This window comes from Bos mutus, chromosome 3 (genome assembly GCF_027580195.1).
Source record: "Bos mutus isolate GX-2022 chromosome 3, NWIPB_WYAK_1.1, whole genome shotgun sequence".
Taxonomy (NCBI): Eukaryota; Metazoa; Chordata; class Mammalia; order Artiodactyla; family Bovidae; genus Bos; species Bos mutus.
The window spans coordinates 26,254,445-26,275,718 of record NC_091619.1 but is presented as its reverse complement, the minus strand read 5'-3'; positions in this window follow the sequence as shown (position 1 = coordinate 26,275,718).

Genomic DNA, 21,274 nt, shown 5'->3' with positions numbered 1-21,274 from the left:
ATTTAATCCATACAGAGACCCTCTGAGTGAGGCACTACCGTTAAGCCCGTTTTTATAGAGGTGCTCAGTGGAGGCCCAGAGAGGGTATGTCAGCTGCTCAGAATCACATAGATAGTAAGGGGAGACACCTGGATTCAGGCACGGCCCCTCAGCCACCCTGCCCTCCCTCCCTTCATGTTGCACTGCCTCCAAAGCATCAGGTCCTGCAGTGACTGTGAGCACCCAGGGGAAAAGGAGCAGGAGACAGAGAAAAGGCGAGGCCAATGCGGACTGCGAGCCTTGGGGTAAACTTCCTGGGTGAGGGGCACATGCTGGGCTCTGAAGGATTGAAGACCTGAGTGGGAAAAGGAAGGGGAGAAGGAAGTGGTCTTTCTGAAAGAGTATTGGTAAAAGTCAAGTTCCAGAGCAGAAAGCTCTTTGGTATCAATAGTGGGGAATGCACCTTCTCTGAGGTCAAACCTCTGGCTCCACATTGTCCCATCTGTAAAATGGGAATAGTAAAATTACCCACCTCATGAGAAGGCTGAGGATCAAGTAAGATCATAATTGTGGGAACACTCTGTGACCAGTAAGCTAGAAAGTAAATGCAACAAGTTGTTTCCATTTTTGTATTACACGGATAGGTGTGAAAATAACATCCATGTTCTTTGACACGACAATGGGACAGTCAGTAGAATGGGAAAGAAAGGAGAGTGGAAGTAAAAGAGGACTAACAGCTGAGAGGAAAGTGGGAGTCTCCAGCTGAATGGGGAAAGTCTATTGCAAAGTTAAAGTGAGCTGGGGTCCTGCCCCTCCACCCACAACTGCTGGGGACACCTTCCTGGAGGCATCTGAAAACAGTCTTCCTGTCAGCAGAGCCCAGAGGGCTTTTATGGAAATAGAGTCAGACACAGCTGCTTTGAATCCCTCCTCCATCACTTCTGAGTCACTACACCCTCAGCTTCCATGTCTTCAAAATGGGAAGGGTAAGGACAGCTAATTTGCAGAGTTGTTATGAAGGCTCCATAACAATGCGTACAATGTCGGCACTCACCCAGCAACAGCCCAGGATATTCCACCTCCCCAAAGTTATGGGAAGGTGTCTGGACAAGAAACTAAGAATTGGGAGTTAGGCTCAAACGCATCTAAGGATGAGGTATGCAGAGGAAGGGGGTCCTTCCTCCCTGCCAAACCCAGTTCCGTAATCACTTCACTCCCTGGGGCTGGCCTAGGTACCTGCTCCCAGGTGTCCAGGTGCCCCGTGGGCTGTGATGGGCATCTGCTGCCACCTATAGGCCCCACGTGGCATTGCCTCCCCCGTCCAGCATCCCGGGACACCGAAGCCTTCATCTCCTTGGAGAAGTCACTGCATATTTCTTTGCCTGTGTCCCAGCCTGCTGGTGTTCCCTGAAGGCAGCAGTAATTGTTTCTATCTATATCTCCAGCACACAGCACAGTGCCAGCACAGAGTAAGTGTTCGGCACGAGATGATGGAATGGATAATTGAGCGCATGGCCTTGCAGTGATGGAGGTCATAGACAAGAGGCACTTGGCAGAGGCTTGCTTAATGCCCGTGAAGTTGACTCATGGAGACTTGGAAATCCTCTCTTAGAGGCCACAGGGAACAAAAGTGGGTCTTCAGTGCCTGGGTTAAGGTTGTGGGGGAGTAGTAACAGAAACAGAGGATGGCTTCAGGGACCTGCTGTCGTGGGAGTACAGGCTTCTTCTATTCCTTCCTCCCCCTGGGCTGGGATCTCCATCTAGAAAATGCCCTCAGTCTAGAAAAGTTGGAAGGAGTGAGGAGGCAAACCATAGCCAGGCTCGGTGATGAGTGCAGTCAGTTCACCAGGCGCTGTCCTTTGGTAACACCACCTGCCCTGCCGCCCTCATCAAGCACCTGGACACTCAGCCCCGCCTCTCCTCCCCGTCTCCTTTCTCTCTTGGACCTAAGACTTTCTTTCCTGCAAGGTCCGTTCTCTCCTTGCTGTCTTGGGCTGAATTGCTGAGGAGCACAGGAGAGCTCCAGAAAACCCCCACTTTATAGCTGGAAGGCCTGAGGCACGTGGGCAGGAAGGAGCTCCAAGCCCAGTGGTCATGGTGTGTGGGAGGGGTGCGTGACTTTAGGTAGGGTTTCTGTGACCGGGCTCAGCACAGTTTGACCTGCTACCACACAAGTGGTTCATCAAACTTCTGGGCACGTTCCCGCTTCACTTTCCATGCTCTTCTTTTGGCTTTTCTCTCACTAAGTCTCCCATTTCCTTGGAAGTCTTAAAACAGGAAGCCTCCCATCCAGTCCCTACTGGAAAATGGAAGCCCAGAGAGCCTAATTCCACCCTAATCTCCATGGGGGGAGCCCAAGCAAGACCCCAAAGCCCAAGCCACACCCCCAGCCCCTCAAACAACCTCTTTCATCCCTACAGACCCAGTACTATGGCAACACCAGGATTGGTACCTGTTAGAGACTGAATGTTTGTCTTCCCCAAATCCATTGACTAATCCTAACCCCTTTGTAGGACATGGGACCTTTGTGGGGTGATTAGGTCATGAGGATGGAGCCCTCATGAACAGGATTTGTGTTTTCTTAAAGAGACCCCACAAAGAGCTCTCTCACCCTCTTCCCACCCTGACAGGAGACTGCAACCCCGAAGAGGGCCCTTACTGGAACCAACCATGCTGGCACCCTGACTTTGGCCTTCCAGCCTCCAGAACCGTGAGAAATAAGCTTCTGTGGTTGATAAGCCTCTCAGTTTTGTTACAGCAGCTTAAGTGGATTAAGAAGCATCCTACCCCAGAACTTCAGAATCACCTTTAACGTAGGTTCGGCCAGTCCCTGGGTACCCCCCACCCCCAGCAAGAGCAGCTCTCTTTTTACTGCTCGTGGTGAGTGCCGGGACCTCTGGGCCTCTGCCCAGCCTCCTGCCCTCCCTCACTTGGGTGTTCCTGACCCATACCCAGTTAAAGCCCCCCTGCTCCTGTGTGAACTGCTTCCTCTTTGTTCCCATGGCCCTGAAAGGAAAAAGAGGGTGCCCATTTTCTAGAGACGGCCACCAGAATAAAACCACAAGTTCCAGGAGCTCCTGGCATGCCCAGAAGACCATGTTCCAGCTCCCCTGAGACTGAGACAGGGCTGAATCCTCACACCCAATCCAGGTACCTGAGCTCCTCCATGCCCATCCTCTTCATAGCTTCTTACTGAAGACCCTGTGCCCAGAATCTTCTCCCCATCTCAGTGTTAGCAATTACTTTAAACTATCATTTAACACAAAATCTTTAGAGATATAGGCACAGAATAAGTGTTCAAGAAACACAGTCCTTGATCCATGAAAGGCATTTCCCAAGCACCCAGCTCCATGACAAGCCCGTTGCAGCACCTAAGTCTTCAACCACACTGGCCATACCCACTCATAGCCTGTCTCCCAGCCGCACTGCCTGGGCCTCTCTTGGGCAGACCTAGCCTATGTCCTTCTGCCGAAGATTCACAGTCATGAGTCCTTGGACTCCTCCGGCTACATGAAAATAGGGTAGAAATCACCACCCAGTATTCACTAGAGTTCAGAGAAGGTCTTCGTCTTCCTGAGCCAGGACATGGAGTCACCCCAGGTCATCTGACCCCATGCCCTTCTTGTCCTTAGCCTTTCTGGCCCCTCCAAAGATAACATATAGGGGAAGATTCACTCCACTCCACTCTGGAGCCTGAGAGTTGAGAGCACCCTGCTCTGCTGCTTCTAGCTGAGCTCCAAACTGGGGATTCTGAAGGATTTTGCATCTTGGTATGTGGGGCCACTGACCTGAGGACTCTCCCTGTGAAGCCCATGGCTTCTCTCACACAGAGACAACCAACTTCATTTATTCATTCCTTTATTCATTTGCTCACTCATTGATTCAATAGATATTGGGTGCTTATGTGCCAAGCACAGTGCTAGGCCCTGGGCATACAGCCATGAACACAGTGCCCAAGACAGAGTCCATGTCCCAACAGAGCTTACAGTCCAACAGGCAAGATATAGAACCCTACCCTGTGATGAGTGTCACAGGCACACAAGAGATACAGGGCTGAAAACTGGAGATGCCTTTTTCAGTTCCCGGAGGAGCTTCTGTGAGGGTCAACAAGTCTTGCGGGAGCTTCTGATTTAGGAATATGCTATAAGTAGGAGAGGAGGGCCCATCAGAGTAACACTGCCCATTGAAGTCCTGCAGTGTGGGAGAGCTGGGTTCAATCCCTGGGTTGGGAAGATTCCCTGGAGGAGGGCATGGCAACCCAACTCAGTATTCTTGCCTGGAGAATCCCCATGGACAGAGGAGCCTGGCAGGCTACAGTCCATGGGGTCACAAAGAGTCAGACATGACTGAGCGACTAAGCACAAGATAAAAAGAAGTCTCTGGTTTGGTGAGAGAAAGGGAGGCATAGAGAAAAGGCCAGCAGTTGGTGACTCCACAGTCAGGGGTGGTCTTGGGAGAAACTCTTTTAGGGAAAGCAGATGGCAAGCCGCTAAGAGGAAGACGTTGGTGTTAGGAAGTAAAGGTCATAGACATAGGCTGTCCTGAGAAATTCAACAGGGAAGAGAATGCGGGATGGGAGGTGCGGGGAGATGCAGGAGAAGCTGGGTAAGGAAGGGTGGGTGTTCTTCAATGCCAGTGGAGGCCTGAGCAAGCTCTGTAGGCGAAGGAAAGAGCCAGTGGAAAGAGAGATTGAAAGCTGGGAGGAGGAGCAGATCACAGAGGGCACGGGAGCCTGGAAGCTAAGGGCAGGATGAAGATCCAGCAAATGGGAGAAGGCAGGCCTGGTAGAGGGGAGGGCTTGCTTCTTTACCTCAACGAAGAGGAGAGAACATTTCATGAAATCCTGGGGCTTCAGGGGAGGGGCGGGTGGGAGGACTTGTGCTAATTCATGCATCCCTATGCTGATTTTTGCATAAGCCTACAATTATACTTGCACGAAGTCACATGTGCACACCTTCGCCCTGTGCCACACAGGCGGGTGTGTGCCGGCCTCTCCTGTGAATAGGGGAAAGCCACATCCCCCACACACGCACACTCCGGAAAACCAGCCCAGCTTGGCCCCAGGCTGTGGGAGGTATCACACAGTGTGGACAAGAGGAAGGCATGGGATGGGTCATGGGAGCCGGGTCTCCAATTCCTCCTCCCTCACTCCACTAAACCTGCTTGACTTCAGGAAGTGACTTCACCTCTTGGTGACTCTGTTGCCTGAAGGGCGAATGAGAATGACTCATGCCCACCCCACCAAGCAACCTGCCGGTGAGGCTGATCCAGAACAAAAGCTTCCTCGTCGCCGGCTCTCTCTCTGCAGAAATTCCAAAGAGTTGAACCCCACATGGTCTTGACCCGCCAGGACTCCCTGACCACCTGGCCAGATTCACACAGGCTCCACCCCTCCTTATGCTCACCTGGTGTCCCTGCCCACCCCCATTCAACAAGCCCCAGAGTCACTTTCCGGGCACCTGTTCCACCCGAGGCCACACGAACCTAAGGGAGGGTGGGGCCAGTTTGTGCCTTGCTTGCATTATCCTACTCACTGTCCTTGTGCCTGCTCTTTTTCTGTGACTTCACTGGGCTCCTTTACGAGTGAGGCTGGACCATCCCAGAGCCACTTTATGGGGAGAAGCAAGAAAGGTGGAAAAGCCGTGGCTTCTGCAAGCTTCATGAGGCAGCTTCCCAACCCAGCCCGGCCCTGCGCCTGTGCCCAATTCCCCTTGATGCTGGGGCCCCTGGGTCTTGGAGGTTATGGGTCTCCATGAGATTCTGATTTTTTCTGTAGGCATTTCCCAATTGCTGGTGGGGAGAGATGGTCCTGGGAGGCAGCAACTCCCAGTATTAGCAAGGGAATTTCCACCACGTGAGCCTCAGCAAGACTGGCTCCCAGCCAATCAAAACGAAAGGGTCAGGGGTCTTCAACTGTCCCCACTCTCCAAAAACACTGCTGCCATCCTCTTGCTCCAACCCAAAACACAGCCACTACTCAAGGCACAGCCAGCATATGCTCTCTGCCTGCTCTGTCCAGGGGAGGAGGAGAGCATGGAGATACAAGAGTTGGGGTAGGGGCTTCTCGTGACAGGCAGTGGAGGGTCACTAAGCTGAGCACAGGGGCAGCACCTTCTCTCCCCATCTCACAACTTACCCATCATCCGCTGCAGCAGCTGACCACCAACACAGCTCCAATCACCACTCATTCAGAAAAGCCATGCAGCTGGGTGGTGGTCCATCAGCCTCTGTCTGTCAACTGTCTGACTGTGGCCTCACCCGGCTCTGTGCAGAGTGCTGCATAGTAGCAGACACGAGTGCATCCTTCATCTCAGGCCCCACCAGCTCCCTACAGCTGTTCACGGAGGGCCTGGGGACAAGGAGTTGAACACAGATGAGAAGAAGCCACAAAGAAGCTGAAGGTGCCAGGGGAACATCAGCCCCAAAATCATCCCAGGTGGCACCAGGTCCAATGAGACCATCTGGAGTAGCCTCACCTCCCACATGCTTTTCACCTGTGTAGCCTGATCCCCAGGGAGGGAGGGCACTACTCACTCAGATGTCAAGTGGGCTCCCTTTGCCGCTTCCCCATGAGTCAAGGACTATAGGCAGGTGCCCAGCCTCTGAGACCTCTCCCCTCACCTCGGGGGCAGAATCACACATTCACTGTACAGACAATGTATTGTATGTGAGTCCCCTCAGTGGCAGACAGGAAGGGTGGGCGGGGACCCTTGAAGGGGGTAAGTCATTATACAAACATTACATGCTAGAGTCAGTTCAGTCACTCAGTCGTGTCCGACTCTTTGCGACCCCATGAATCGCAGCACACCAGGCCTCCCTGTCCATCACCAACTCCCGGAGTTCACCCAAACTCACGTCCATCGAGTCAGTGATGCCATCCAGCCATCTCATCCTCTGCCGTCCCCTTCTCCTCCTGACCCCAATCCCTCTCAGCATCAGAGTCTTTTCCAATGAGTCAACTCTTCGCATGAGGTGGCCAAAGTACTGGAGTTTCAGCTTTAGCATTATTCCTTCCAAAGAAATCCCAGGGCTGATCTCCTTCAGAATGGACTGGTTTGATCTCCTTGCAGTTCAAGGGACTCTTAAGAGTCTTCTCCAACACCACAGTTCAAAAGCATCAATTCTTCGGCGCTCAGCCTTCTTCACAGTCCAACTCTCACATCCATACATGACCACAGGAAAAACCATAGCCTTGACTAGACGAATCTTTGTTGGCAAAGTAATCTCTCTGCTTTTGAATATGCTATCTAGGTTGGTCACAATTTTCCTTCCAAGGAGTAAGCGTCTTTTAATTTCATGGCTGCAGTCACCATCTGCAGTGATTTTGGAGCCCAGAAAAATAAAGTCTGACACTGTTTCCACTGTTTCCCCATCTATTTCCCATGAAGTGATGGGACCAGATGCCATGATCTTTGTTTTCTGAATGTTGAGCTTTAAGCCAACTTTTTCACTCTCCCCTTTCGCTTTCATCAAGAGGCTTTTGAGTTCCTCTTCACTTTCTGCCATAAGGGTGGTGTCATCTGCATATCTGAGGTGATTGATATTTCTCCCGGCAATCTTGATTCCAGCTTGTGCTTCTTCCAACCCAGTGTTTCTCATGATGTACTCTGCATATAAGTTAAATAAGCAGGTGACAATATACAGCCTTGACCTACCCCTTTTCCTGTTTGGAACCAGTCTGTTGTTCCACATCCAGTTCTCACTGTTGCTTCCTGACCTGCATACAGATTTCTCAAGAGGCAGGTCAGGTGGTCTGGTATTCCCATCTCTTGAAGAATTTTCCACAGTTTATTGTGATTCACACAGTCAAAGGCTTTGGAATAGTCAATAAAACAGAAATAGATGTTTTTCTGGAACTCTCTTGCTTTTTCCATGATCTAGCGGATGTTGGCAATTTGATCTCTGGTTCCTCTGCCTTTTCTAAAACCAGCTTGAACATCAGGAAGTTCACGGTTCACATATTGCTGAAGCCTGGCTTGGAGAATTTTGAGCATTACTTTACTAGCGTGTGATATGAGTGCAATTGTGTGGTAGTTTGAGCATTCTTTGGCATTGCCTTTCTTTGGGATTGGAATGAAAACTGACCTTTTCCAGTCCTGTGGCCACTGCTGAGTTTTCCAAGTTTGCTGGCATATTGAGTGCAGCACTTTCACAGCATCATCTTTCAGGATTTAAAATAGCTCAACTGGAATTCCATCACCTCCACTAGCTTTGTTCATAGTAAAACGACAGAATGATCTCTGTTCATTTCCAAGGCAAACCGTTCAATATCACAGTAATCCAAGTCTATGCCCCAACCAGTAATGCTGGAGAAGCTGAAGTTGAATGGTTCTATGAAGACCTACAAGACCTTTTAGAACTAACACCAAAAAAAGATGTCCTTTTCATTATAGGGGACTGGAATGCAAAAGTAGGAAGTCAAGAAACACCTGGAGTAACAGGCAAATTTGGCCTTGGAATACGGAATGAAGCAGGGCAAAGACTAATAGAGTTTTGCCAAGAAAATGCACTGGTCATAGTAAACACCCTCTTCCAACAACACAAGAGAAGACTCTACACATGGACATCACCAGATGGTCAACACCAAAATCCGATTGATTATGTTCTTTGCAGGCAAAGATGGAGAAGCTCTATATAGTCAACAAAAAAAAGACCAGGAGCTGACTGTGGCTCAGATCATGAACTCCTTATTACCAAATTCAGACTTAAATTGAAGAAAGTAGGGAAAACCACTAGACCACTCAGGTATGACCTAAATCAAATCCCTTATGATTATACAGTGGAAGTGAGAAATAGATTTAAGGGCCTAGATCTGATAGATAGAGTGCCTGATGAACTATGGTCGGAGGTTCGTGACATTGTACAGGAGACAGGAAAAGAAATCCCCATGGAAAAGAAATGCAAAAAAGCAAAATGGCTGTCTGGGGAAGCCTTACAAATAGCTGTGAAAAGAAGAGAAGCGAAAAGCAAAGGAGAAAAGGAAAGATATAAGCATCTGAATGCAGAGTTCCAAAGAATAGCAAGAAGAGGTAAGAAAGCCTTCTTCAGCAATCAATGCAAAGAAATAGAGGAAAACAACAGAATGGGAAAGACTAGAGATCTCTTCAAGAAAATTAGAGATACCAAGGGAACATTTCATGCAAAGATGGGCTCGATAAAGGACAGTAATGGTATGGACTTAACAGAAGCAGAAGATATTAAGAAGAGGTGGCAAGAATACACAGAAGAACTGTACAAAAAAGATCTTCATGACCCAGATAATCACGATGGTGTGATCACTGACCTAGAGCCAGACATCCTGGAATGTGAAGTCAAGTGGGCCTTAGAAAGCATCACTATGAACATGCTAGAGTAGTGGTTGTCAAACTTGGCTGAATGCTACTGTCCCCTGCATGCACGTGTGTGTGCTCGGTCGCTCGCCTGCTTGCCGCAGCATCACTGGCCTCCTGGTAGCCCGCTGCCCACACTCCAGGTAGTGGCCACCGCATCTGGAGACAGTAACAGCCCTCACTCTCTGACAGGCAGGGGCGAGCAGGTCGGGTTCCCATGGCTGCTGTCTTGGCTTAGGCGATCTATGGGCCTAGATCCACCATCCAGAACCTACAGCGCGTGACAGAAGCCAGAACAAGTTCAGAGCCAATTAGCAGAGCAGGTGCAGGGGGCCCAGCTGGAGCTGGGATGTTGCAGACGACGGTTAGCATCCTTCTAGGGGTAGTTCCCAGGGATGCAATGCTCCGGTGCAGGAGAGGTTTGGAGAGCTGGTTTGTGTATTTATTTCCCCGTCTCTTTTGGCTGCTAAGCAGCACTGTACTCACACTTCCCTCACCTGTGCACTCCTCTCGAACCCAAACTGACTCTGTAGCCTGGCCCCTCACTACCCGAGAGTGGAGACGGGAGCCTTTGGAGGAAGCCCCCGCCATCACACACACTTTGCTGCCCCCAATCCTTGCAGTGGTGGGAGCTAAGCCTCCAAGTTCAGAGCTTCAGGCCCTTGCTTTCTGTGGAAATCCAGCCAGCTCCAGTCTGCACTGGACACAAGCCTTGCCTTCGCTGTAGGCCAGCACAAGGCCCCTCCCACCCCAGCTGGTGCAGTCTCCTTGACACAGGGGACTCCCCAGCTGACCTGTCTTCTCAGAAAAGAAGGCTTCACCTGCCCACCACCCCAACACTCTGCCCAGGAAAGGGTTGTAACTTCCCTGGGTACTTGTGATGGACAGGGGTTAGTGTCCCATGTAGATGGGCCTTCTGGATGAGAAAGCAAAGTCCTGGGGAAATTCAGGGCCCAGTGGGGAGGCTGACAGAGCCTTCTGGTAAGGGAGGAGAGTCACATTTGCAAAACAAAAGGCCTGGTTTGGTAGCATGCTGCTGAGGCTTCTAGTAGGTCAGAGGTTAATTCCGTGAATGTATGCTAAGTCATTTCAGTCATGTTTGATTCTCTGTGACCCTATGGACTAGCCCGCCAGGCTCCTGTATCCATGGGATTCTCCAAGCAAGCATACTCGGGTGGGTTGCCATACCCTTCTCCAGAGAGTCTTCCTAACCCAGGGATCCAACCCTTTGTCTCCTGCATTGCAGGTGGATTCTTCACCACTGAACCACCAGGTTAGTCCGAGGTTAATTCCAGAACTGCCCTAATGTGCCTTCTGTCAGTCCCCCTGCTCTCTGGGTCTCAGTTTCTCCCACGTGGAATCCTTCTGAAGGTCTGCTAAGACCCCTTCCAGCTCTGTCACACTGCAGACCCCCTAATTCCATGGCTCCTCTCTACTTGTTGCCCTACCCAGAGAGCCTGCTCTCCATCCCAGTGCCTCACGTCTCTTCTGATACAGAGCTCGTGGGAGCTGTGAGGGCCTCTGAAAGAAGGATAGTTCAAAGGAAAGCATTTTCTTAAATCTCACTGGAGTCTCTCATTTAGAGTCTGCACACTGTCGGTATATGAATTTGCAATCTTTGTTTTTAAGCAGCAGCTACACCTGGCTGAGGGGCTTCCCTAGTGGCCCAATGGTAAAGAATCTACCTACAAAGAGGGAGCTGCAGGAGCAATGGGTTTGATCACTGAGTCAGGAAGATCCCCTGGAGGAGGGCACAGCAACCCACTCCAGTATTCTTGCCTGGAAAACCCCATGGACAGAGGAGCCTGGAGGGCTACAGTTCATGGGGTCACAAAAAGTTGGATATGACTGGAGCGACTTAGTATGCGCAGCACACCCGGCCAGCTCTGCAGAGACTCTGCCTCAACTGCTCCTTAGCACCACTTCATTCCTGCCACACTACAGGCCTGGACATCCAGAGAAACTGAGCCATCACCAGATCGAGGGAAGTGGTTTCCAGTGCTCGTGCGAACTTTCTGGGGGCCAGAGTAACAGATGCCCAGAGCTCGCCTGCCCACACTCCAGTCCTAGGCAAGCATCCAGGGACATGATCAGGGAGGCTCGGATTCCTATGGAGACACATGACAGGTTTCAAGTATGAATGACTCCTGGCTATGGTACCTTCAGGAAGTCACTTAGCCTCTTTACACCTCAGTTTCCCCATCTGTAAAATGAGGATAATGAGCCCCTACCTCCCAGGGTGGTCCCAAGCACTGGTGGCTGATATTTGCAGTGTTTAGAAAGAAGAGCATGACACTAGTAAGCACGGTGTGGACGTTAGTGAAAACTCTGCTACTGCACTCCAAGGACCCAAAGCCTCAGCATCGCCTGCAAGCACTCTAGAGCTTTCTAGACTCATGTCATGAGTCTCATCCGAGTCAAAATCTTTGGGGTGGAACTCAGAAATCTGTTTTAGCAGGTACTCCAGGTGATTCTGAGGAGAAGGCGATGGCACCCCACTCCAGTACTCTTGCCTGAAGAATCCCAGGGACGGGAGAGCCTGGTAGGCTGCCGTCTCTGGGGTCGCACTGAGTCGGACATGACTGAAGCAACTTAGCAGCAGCAGCAGCTTGAGAAGAATTGTTGAATACAATTTATAACTTTTTAACATGAGGAATAAATTTTTAGGGAGGATGTAAGGCCAAAAGTGAGATATAGTGAAACATCCCTTAAATTAAATTGCAGGTGCACTGTATTTGTATATTTATATCAACCCTGTATAGTAAAATGTATCTTAAAACATATATAATGAAGAATGCAATGCTAGAGTGCCATATACTATAGAGTACATATACAATGTTTTTAGTTAAATAACTACAAAAGCATTATAGTTGATATATATAAATTGATATAAACAAAAATATATGACATAATTATATTTATAGAATATATATTATATAAATACATATAAAATGCATATAATATAAATGTATAATATAATATAAAATTAATATAAACAAATATATATTTAAAATATATAATATCTATATGGTTCATTTGATTCCACCATAAAGATCAGACCGGACTGAACTCTCCTACCCACTCACCTTCAAAGGGCACAGTGACCTGGGGGTTGCAGTGGGACCCAGGAGAGGATACTTCAGGGTGAAGAGAGAGGCACATAGCTGACCCTAAGCACACTGGCCCCCTCCCACCTAGGTCAGGAGAAAAGAAGAGGCCCCCAGCTTACCTTTGGACTTTGAGGTGAGGCTCCCTTTCTCATCCCCCAAGGGCCTGGAGGGTGCCCTGGGAACCAGGTGATTCAGCCCATTCAGGCACAGGAGGAGCGGATCATGGGGGTGAGGAGCGCGGTGGAGGGAGTAGTTTCCTGAAACCGAGAGCAGCAGTCTCATAACAAACAAACCCTGGGCTCCGGCTGTGACTTAATCAAACCACTGAAAACAGAACTGTCCTCTCTAGAACTTCAAACGAAAGAAATAAAAACAAAAAAGTCAGCAGCACTGAGGTGAGAGGACAAAAGTTAACCAGACTACAGGGTGTTAGATGAAAGTAGAAAGGCCAAAGGAAGTGTGTCAGGCAGGTAGCTCGGGCCTGTGGGCTCCTGACCACTGGGTCCCTCTCCCACTGCTCCACTGGGCATGGGTGGCCGCCAGGTCATCTGCTTATGCCAGAACTTGGGGCTCATGTGTTTTCCCCATTCTGTCCCAGACTCCTCACGCCAATCTGTCCCAACTTCATGCCTTCCGGTTTCTGTCTCAAACTCTCTTCCCCACACAGCTCAGAGGCCCCAGCAGCAGCAGGAATCCTGGTTGGGCCAGCAGGGACACAAAGCCCATGGGATTGGTTCTGGAGGTGAGGAACGGAGGTGGGGGCCAAGGAGGTTCTGACTAACCCCTGAGGGCAGATGAGCTGTAAGTGAAAAATGCACACCAGATCTCAAAGACTCACGAAGACAGAATGTAAAGCAGCTCATGTGTAATTTCTGCGATTGATCAGATGATGTAGTTATATGATTTTGGATACATCCATTTAAATAAAATACAATATTGAAATTCATTTCACCTGTTTCTTTTTACACTTTTTAAGTGTGACTGCTAGAAAATTTGAGGCTTCCCAGGTGGGTGCTAGTGATAAAGAACCCACCTGCCAATGCAGGAGATATACGAGACATGAGTTCGATCCCTGGGTCTGGAAGATTTCCTGGAGGAGGGCATGTAACCCACTCTAGTATTCTTGCCTGGAGAATCCCATGGATGGAGGAGCCTGGCGAGCCACAGTCCACAGGGTCTCAAAGAGTCAGACACAATGGAAGCGACTTAACATACACACACATGCCAGAAAATTTAAGATTATGCGTGTGATCTGCATTCTATTTGTTGGACAGCACTGCACTAGGACATCTCCTGCCTTGCGCTTCAGTGGCTGTTTCTATTCACATTTAACCCCAACAGTACCTCCAGCCGGAGAAGGCAATGGCACCCCACTCTTGCACTCTTGCCTAGAGAATCCCAGGGACGGGGGAGCCTGGTGGGCTGCAGTCCATGGGGTCGCTAAGAGTCGGGCACGACTGAGCGACTTCACTTTCACTTTTCACTTTCATGCCTTGGAGAAGGAAATGGCAACCCACTCCAGTGTTCTTGCCTGGAGAATCCCAGGGACGGGGGAGCCTGGTGGGCTGCCGTCTCTGGGGTCGCACAAAGTCGGACACGACTGAAGCGACTTAGCAGCAGCAGTACCTCCAGCCATAGCATCTTTATAGTGGGTGGATGCCTTCTGGACTCTGATGGCTCATTCTGGCCTCCAACATACCACCTGGTAGCAAAGAAAACAGCTCTAGTGACCAGCCAAGCTGGCTTGCGGGGCTCAATTCCCCAGGGCCTGGCACCCACCAGTCAACCCCGCCAGACCCTGCCACTCAGGCCCAGGCCCCTCCATTCCCACAGGCTCTGACTCACCTGCAGGCACTGGACACTGTTCTCAGCTGGCCCCTTATCAGCCCATTTACTGCTGGAGGGACAACATCCCAGACCCAACTGGTCCCTCTCTGCTTTCCCCCTCCTTCCCCAAGCACAGGCTTGCTGGAGAAGAGCAAAGCCGCTCCGTGACAGCTTCAAGGAGGTCATCAGGAGCCCATTAGATGGAGACCCTCTGTGAGGAGCATCAGCACTGGGCTCTAGATCGTGGTGTCCCAGCCATGGAGCAGGTGCAGGAGCGAAGTGTGACAGACTAAACGAGGGGCCAGAGTGGAGTGGGTGGAAGCCAGGGGTCTTCGTGCTGTTCCTGCCCCATCACTCAGAAGCTGCCTGTCCCTGCACAGGCCACGGCAACCCCTGCAGGTTCTTCTGTGAACAGGGCTATTTGGGAGAGTCCATGGAACAGAATTTAGATGACTCACAGCCTTTTAGATCCAACAAGCCTGGGTTTAAATTCCTGCCCTGCCTGACTGACTCGTGTGACCTTGGGCAAACAGAGCTCTCTGAGTCTGTTTCTTCATCTATAAAGTGGGCACAATAACCCAGACCTCACAGGTGTCTGTGAGGAGTCAATAATACAGGTGAGCATCCAATAAGTCATTGCCCTGCACACTGGGAAGTGAAGTACGGCAGATCAGAGCCACCCGCCATCAGTTGGGATGTCCTAGGAGCTACGTCCTGGGCTTCACCTTGACCTGGGAAGGGCAGCATCACAGTGGCAGTGGGGCATACCCCCTGGGGTTTTCTCATCAGTTGCTCTTCCCCACTTCACAGCCACTTCTCAGCCACAGAACAACCCCAAAACAGCCTGTGGCCCCACGTAAGGAATGTGGAATTTTCTCTTCTTTCCAGATTCAGCTTCCTTTTGCTCCAAGGACAAGCCCAGTCCCTGAATCCCCAGAAGAGAAAATACTTTGTGTTGCTTTGAATGGGCTCCCAAGCCTCCTGCCTAAGCCCTTCACAAAACAGGCCCGAGAACTGATGACCCTTGGCCTCCTGCCACAAACACTTGTCACAAGCATGGATGACTATCATGTGCTTGAACATATGTGTACTTTTCCACGCGTGCACAAAAGCATTTGTATGTTTTTCCTGAATGCAGATATCAGCAAGCACCTCCCAAGCAAGGTAGGATGCACCCACAAGGGCCACTTCACTTGTGCAAACGCTGACTCAGACAGATTGGTGCTGTCTGCCTTGAACAGGCCGGGAACAGAGACGCCTGAGGACTGTGCCGTGCACTGGGAAAGCTGCCCAGGTTTGCTGGCCTCAGCTTCATCTACAACCTGACAGGGCCTGGAGAAAGAGCTGTGCACTCCTGGCAGGGTCATGTAGGTATAGGAGGGGCAGAGGAAGAAAGAATGACAGTCTGAGGGCATGTTGGGAGGGGCCTCATAATCCACTCCAAGACAGGGCAGGAAAGGTAGATTGTGAATGATCAGATCTTCAGGTCACACCAGGATAAAAGAGATCAACTTTGCCTTTCTCCAGTCTCTAAACTGACAGTCTAGAGTCAGGAGATTTAGAGAAAAGCCTTTGGGATCAGACAGACCTGGATAGGTAGATAGAAATCTCAGCTGTGCCCATTGATTGCTGTGCACTCTTGGGAAAATGACTTAATCTCTCTGAGCCCCAGTTTCCTCCTCAGTGGAAGGAGAATAAGAAAAAATAATAGAGAATAGTGAGTATTCCTAACATCCAAAAGCCTATCAGCTGTGCTTATTTTACACTTTAATGGCATTTATACATTCTCGTGGACATTGTAATGATACATTTACACACTTAATTTATTTCTGACTCATCCCATAAGTCACCCAGAGGACCTGCCCCACCCCACCCAGAGTATGGTGGAACTATACTTATTTTTGCTCATCATTGTAGCCCTTGAGTCTAGCATAAACTCTGGAGCATAGCAGATGTTCGATAAATATTCACAGATAAATAGAGTAAATACAGTTGAGCAGCATAGCATAGGGCAGGTGGTGTCTACTACTGTTGTCATTATTAGCTGCTGGGCTCTGAGGTTATTCCCCACAATCCTACTCTCCATACCCAGTTATACTCAGCTGCCTCTTCCTTGCATCTTAGCTCTGCCTATGAGTGACTGAAAGCCCTCCAGCAACGAAGCAAGTCCACTTCCTTTTGTTTTCACCTCAAGACAGGTAACAGAGAAGGCAATGGCAACCCACTCCAGTACTCTTGCTTGGAAAATCCCATGGACGGAGGAGCCTGGTGGGCTGCAGTCCATGGGGTCGCTATGAGTCGGACACAATGGAAGCGACTTAGCATACACACACATGCCAGAAAATTTAAGATTATGCGTGTGATCTGCATTCTATTTGTTGGACAGCACTGCACTAGGACATCTCCTGCCTTGCGCTTCAGTGGCTGTTTCTATTCACATTTAACCCCAACAGTACCTCCAGCCGGAGAAGGCAATGGCACCCCACTCTGGTACTCTTGCCTGGAAAATCCCATGGATGGAGGAGCCTAGTGGGCTGCAGTCCATGGGGTCGCTAAGAGTCGGGCATGACTGAGCGACTTCACTTTCACTTTTCACTTTCATGCATTGGAGAAGGAAATGGCAACCCACTCCAGTGTTCTTGCCTGGAGAATCCCAGGGACGGGGGAGCCTGGTGGGCTGCCGTCTCTGGGGTCACACAGAGTCGGACACGACTGAAGCAACTTAGCAGCAGCAGCAGCAGCAAGACAGATAAAAAGTATTTTCCATAGGTTTTGGACTTAAAGACGCTGTTGGAGTCCTCCTTAAGTCTCTTCTTTTCCAGAGACTTAAAAAACTCTCAAATTCCCTTACTCCTTCTTTACAAAACATGTCCTGGGTGGTGGTGGTGGTTTTAGTCCCTAAGTCATGTCTGACTCTTTGCAACCCCGTGGACTGTTGCCCACCAGGCTCCTCTGTCCATGGAATTCTCCAGGCAAGAATACTGGAGTGGGTTGCCATTTCCTTCTCCAGGGGATCTTCCCGACCCAGGGTCCGAACACTTGTCTCCTGCATTGTGGGCAGATTCTTTACCACTGAGCCACCAGGGAAGCCCCCACAAAGCATGTCCTATGCTTCTTCAATTCTCCATGTAGTTTCTAAGGAGATTTTTAAGGTTAGTATCACAACTCTCCCGCTCTAGAAGCTTAGAAGCCAAAGGGAGATGTGAGACCTCACTTTAGGTAAAGTTAAATCTTCACAACACACAGCCTTTGGCCATGGTCATTTTCATACGCCTAGGATTTGGAGGAGCCAGCATAGGGCAAGGAGAGGAGGCTTCACTCAATTTTCCAAAACACTGGAGCATCAACATCAGCATTATAATCTTACCAAGAAGACACAACTGGACAAAAAGATGCCGGCACATTACCGGAGTCCCACTCACTCATTAGCAGTTAATCCACTTCATTGTCATGTCGCATGACCAAAATATCACTCAGGTTTGCAGACTTCCATTTGATCATTTTGTGGTTGTTGTTTAGTCACTAAATTGTGTCCTACTCTTTTGCTATCCCATGGACTGTAGCCCGCCAGACTCCTCTGTCCATGAGATTTCCCAGGCAAGAATTCTGTGGAGTGTGTTGCCATTTCCTTCTCTAGGGGACCTTTCCAATCCAGGGATCAAACTTACATCTCCCGCATTAGCAGGCAGATTCTTTACCACTGAACCCCCAGGGAAGCCCATTTGTGGCAGGTTTTGAAAGAAAGTTTGGTCCCAGTGATATAGGGCTCCACCTTTTCTGGCATCTCATGTAACTGAGCTAAGAGATAACATCACCACCTGCTCCGAGCTCTCTTACAACATGTTGTATTAGATCTGCCTTGCTGCATAACCATTTACTTGATGCCTGTACTCTCAGCTACTATTCCTCCGTCTCTTCATTTATGCATATATGTTTCCACCTTACTGAGGAATGTCAGGTTTGGTCACTGTTCTGGGCTAGATTGCTGGTACCACTGTTGGTGTAGCAAATGCTTCCTACTCAGTCCACCAGCCACAGGTTCAAGGGGTCCCCAAACCACCTTGACTTCTGACCAGCGGGCTCTAGTCCCTCCCATAGAGAGATCCCTCTCTTCCCCACTCCACGATGCACATTGTCTGCGCATGCCTAGACAGTTTGAAACCAGAAGTATACAGCAGGGTTTCCTTCCTTCTAGGTCCTTCATCCAGGACCACAGCCTGGGGGCCTTGCCTCATACAAACACAAGATTCCCAACAGGAATTGGCTGAGATGCCTGGTGAATGCCCCCTTAACCCTTGAGGTTATATTTTCCATAAGATGCCCCAAAATATCCTTACTTAGTACAAATGGAAAAATGTGAAGCCAACATCTTATTATTCTTGGTTATTTTCAGTTGTACTTTGACGGAAAAATAAGTTATTCCTTACATTAGGCCTTAACCTACAGCTATTCTGATTACAATTCTGAGAAACACAGATTTGGGGTTTTTTTTTATGGGCTCATCTCATGTTTCCTTTTGGGTTTTTTTTATGGGCTCATCTCATGTATCCTTAGATTTATATGATTACCATATACATTTTATGTTTCCAAGTTGTTTATAAGAACTGAAATTTTTTCCAGAAGAAAACACTAATGTCTTTATGATCTGACCCCTGCTTACTTGTACAGTCTCATCTCCATTCACAATCTCCCCTCCCAACACTGTCTCCTTTATTTCCATTCTCCAAGCTTCCCGGGTTCTCTCCCAGGTCCCCACCAGGAAATCTGGTATTATGCTTAGGAACACAGAGCCAAAGTAGAATGGATTCAGGTTAAAATTCTGCATGTGCCGTGTATTGGCTAGATGACTGTAAACAAGTTACTAAGATTTCATTTTCTCATCTTAAAAAAAAAAAATGCTAATAATAATGGTACCTGTCTCCCCCTAGTGCAATTCCACTTCACACCCCTTAGGATAGCCAATATCCCCAAAGTAGAAAATAGCAAGCACTTGCAAGAACGTGGAGAAAGTGGACATTGCTTCTGAGAATGTAAAACAGTGGCAGCCTCTGAAAAAATAGTATGGCCGGCTTGAAAAAAATTAAGACTCTGTTTATATTTTCGCGGTAATTCCAGAATTGCCATAGGAGTCCACGTTTCCCTTTCTGGGAATAAACAACATAATTGGAAGCTGAAACTTGAACGTATGTGGATATCCATTTTCACAGCAGCATAATTCACAAAAACCAAAAGGTGGAAACAACCCAAGCAACCATTGCAAGATGAATGGATCGACAACATGGGGCATATACATACAATGTGATCAAAAAGGAATGAAACCCTGAGGCACACTGCAATATGGGTGAGCCTTGTAGACACTATGCAGAGTGAAATGACCCGGTTATGAAAAAACAAATATGGTGCGATTACACTTGTGCGAATTATCTAGAGTAGTCGAATTCATAGAGACCAAAAGTAACACGGTGGTTGCCGGGGCTGAAGGGCAGTGGAGTGGGGAGCTAATTGTTTTGTAGGTTCTGAGTTTCAGTTTGGGAAGATGAACAAGTTCTGGAATTGAACAGGGATGGTTGTACAGCAGTATGAATGTACTTAATGCCACTGAACTGTACCCTTTAAAGTCGTATTATGTTTCGTACACTTTACTACAATAAAAAATTTAACTGCAGTACCTGTCTCAGAAGGTCACAGTGATACATAAACGTGTGAAATATATTTGGCACGATGCTGGCGTAGAGCAAATGCTCACAAAGTTGTTAACATTTTCCCCTTCTTTCTGTAAAGCCCTTGCTCTGCTATCAGAGTAACTCCCATTTAAACATCTACAACTCTGAAGCCTGTTTCAATGCCTTGTGCTAACTGAGCCATTTCATGCTGAGTTGGATGTCCACTTCTATCCTCCCGTGTCACAGGCTTCCAACCCACTACTGGCTTCTCTGTGATCCTTCTCGACTTCCTTTTCTTTCCTTCCCACTAGACTCAGACCCTTGGGGACAGTGTCCCAATCCTTTCTTGTCCTGGCGTCTAGCAGAGTCCCTGCTACCTATATTTAGGATGTTTATCTTACATACAAATAAGGGAAGGGTTGGGAGAATCAATAATTTTTAAAATGACGATCGCTCTTCATTCCTTTAAAATAGAGGTCTTGCTTAAGTATAAGGAGCTCTCTTTCAAAATCAAACAATTTCATGGACCCACACGCAAACTGCTAGTTTAATTTTTAATATTTGAAGATAAAAATTTTATTGTGACCCGATGGTCTTAGAAATGTAGTACTTTTAAACAGAACTGACACTTTGACAGTGTTAGTCATTCAGTTGTGTTCAACTCTTTGACCCCATGGACTGTGGCCTGCCAGGTTCCACCATTTATGGAATCCTCCAGGCAAGAATACTGGAGTGGGTAGCCAGCCATTTTCTTCTCCAGGAAATCTTCCCAATCCAGGGACTGAACCTGGGTCTCCCGCATTGCAGGCAGATTCTTTACTGTCTGAGCCACAAGGGAAGCCCAAATAGAACAGAACCAACACACAAAGTTTGATGAGCACACAGATTTTTAGGTCAGCAGCTGTAACTCCTGGCCTCTTGGGAGTCTGGTATACTCCTGTTGGCAACTGCAGTGGATACGGCATTTTCAGAGCAGGTTAATGACTTTTACAGCTTATGAGTAAACCTTCAAGATGAGTCTGAGTTAGAAAGATAATAAAGCATTTTTGGTTTGTCCACTCTATGGACATAAAAAACAAATCTTGTGACCGTTCTAGAGTCTTTGTCAAAGGAAGAAGAATTGTTGGAAGCAGGCAATCCCAGAGCTAAAGGTTAGGTGTTGGAAGCCTTGCCTGTTGAGTTGGAATTTTTTGAGAGAAAGAAAAACAAAGACTCGGAGACTGTGAGCTCTGTCCCTCTAGGAATAAAAGTGGTCCATAGGGAGATGGTTACTGCCAGCAAGGAACGTCTACATGGGAAACTTTGTACTTGTGTTTATTAATTTGCTGTGGCTACCGTAACAAAGTACCAACGCTGAATGGCTAAA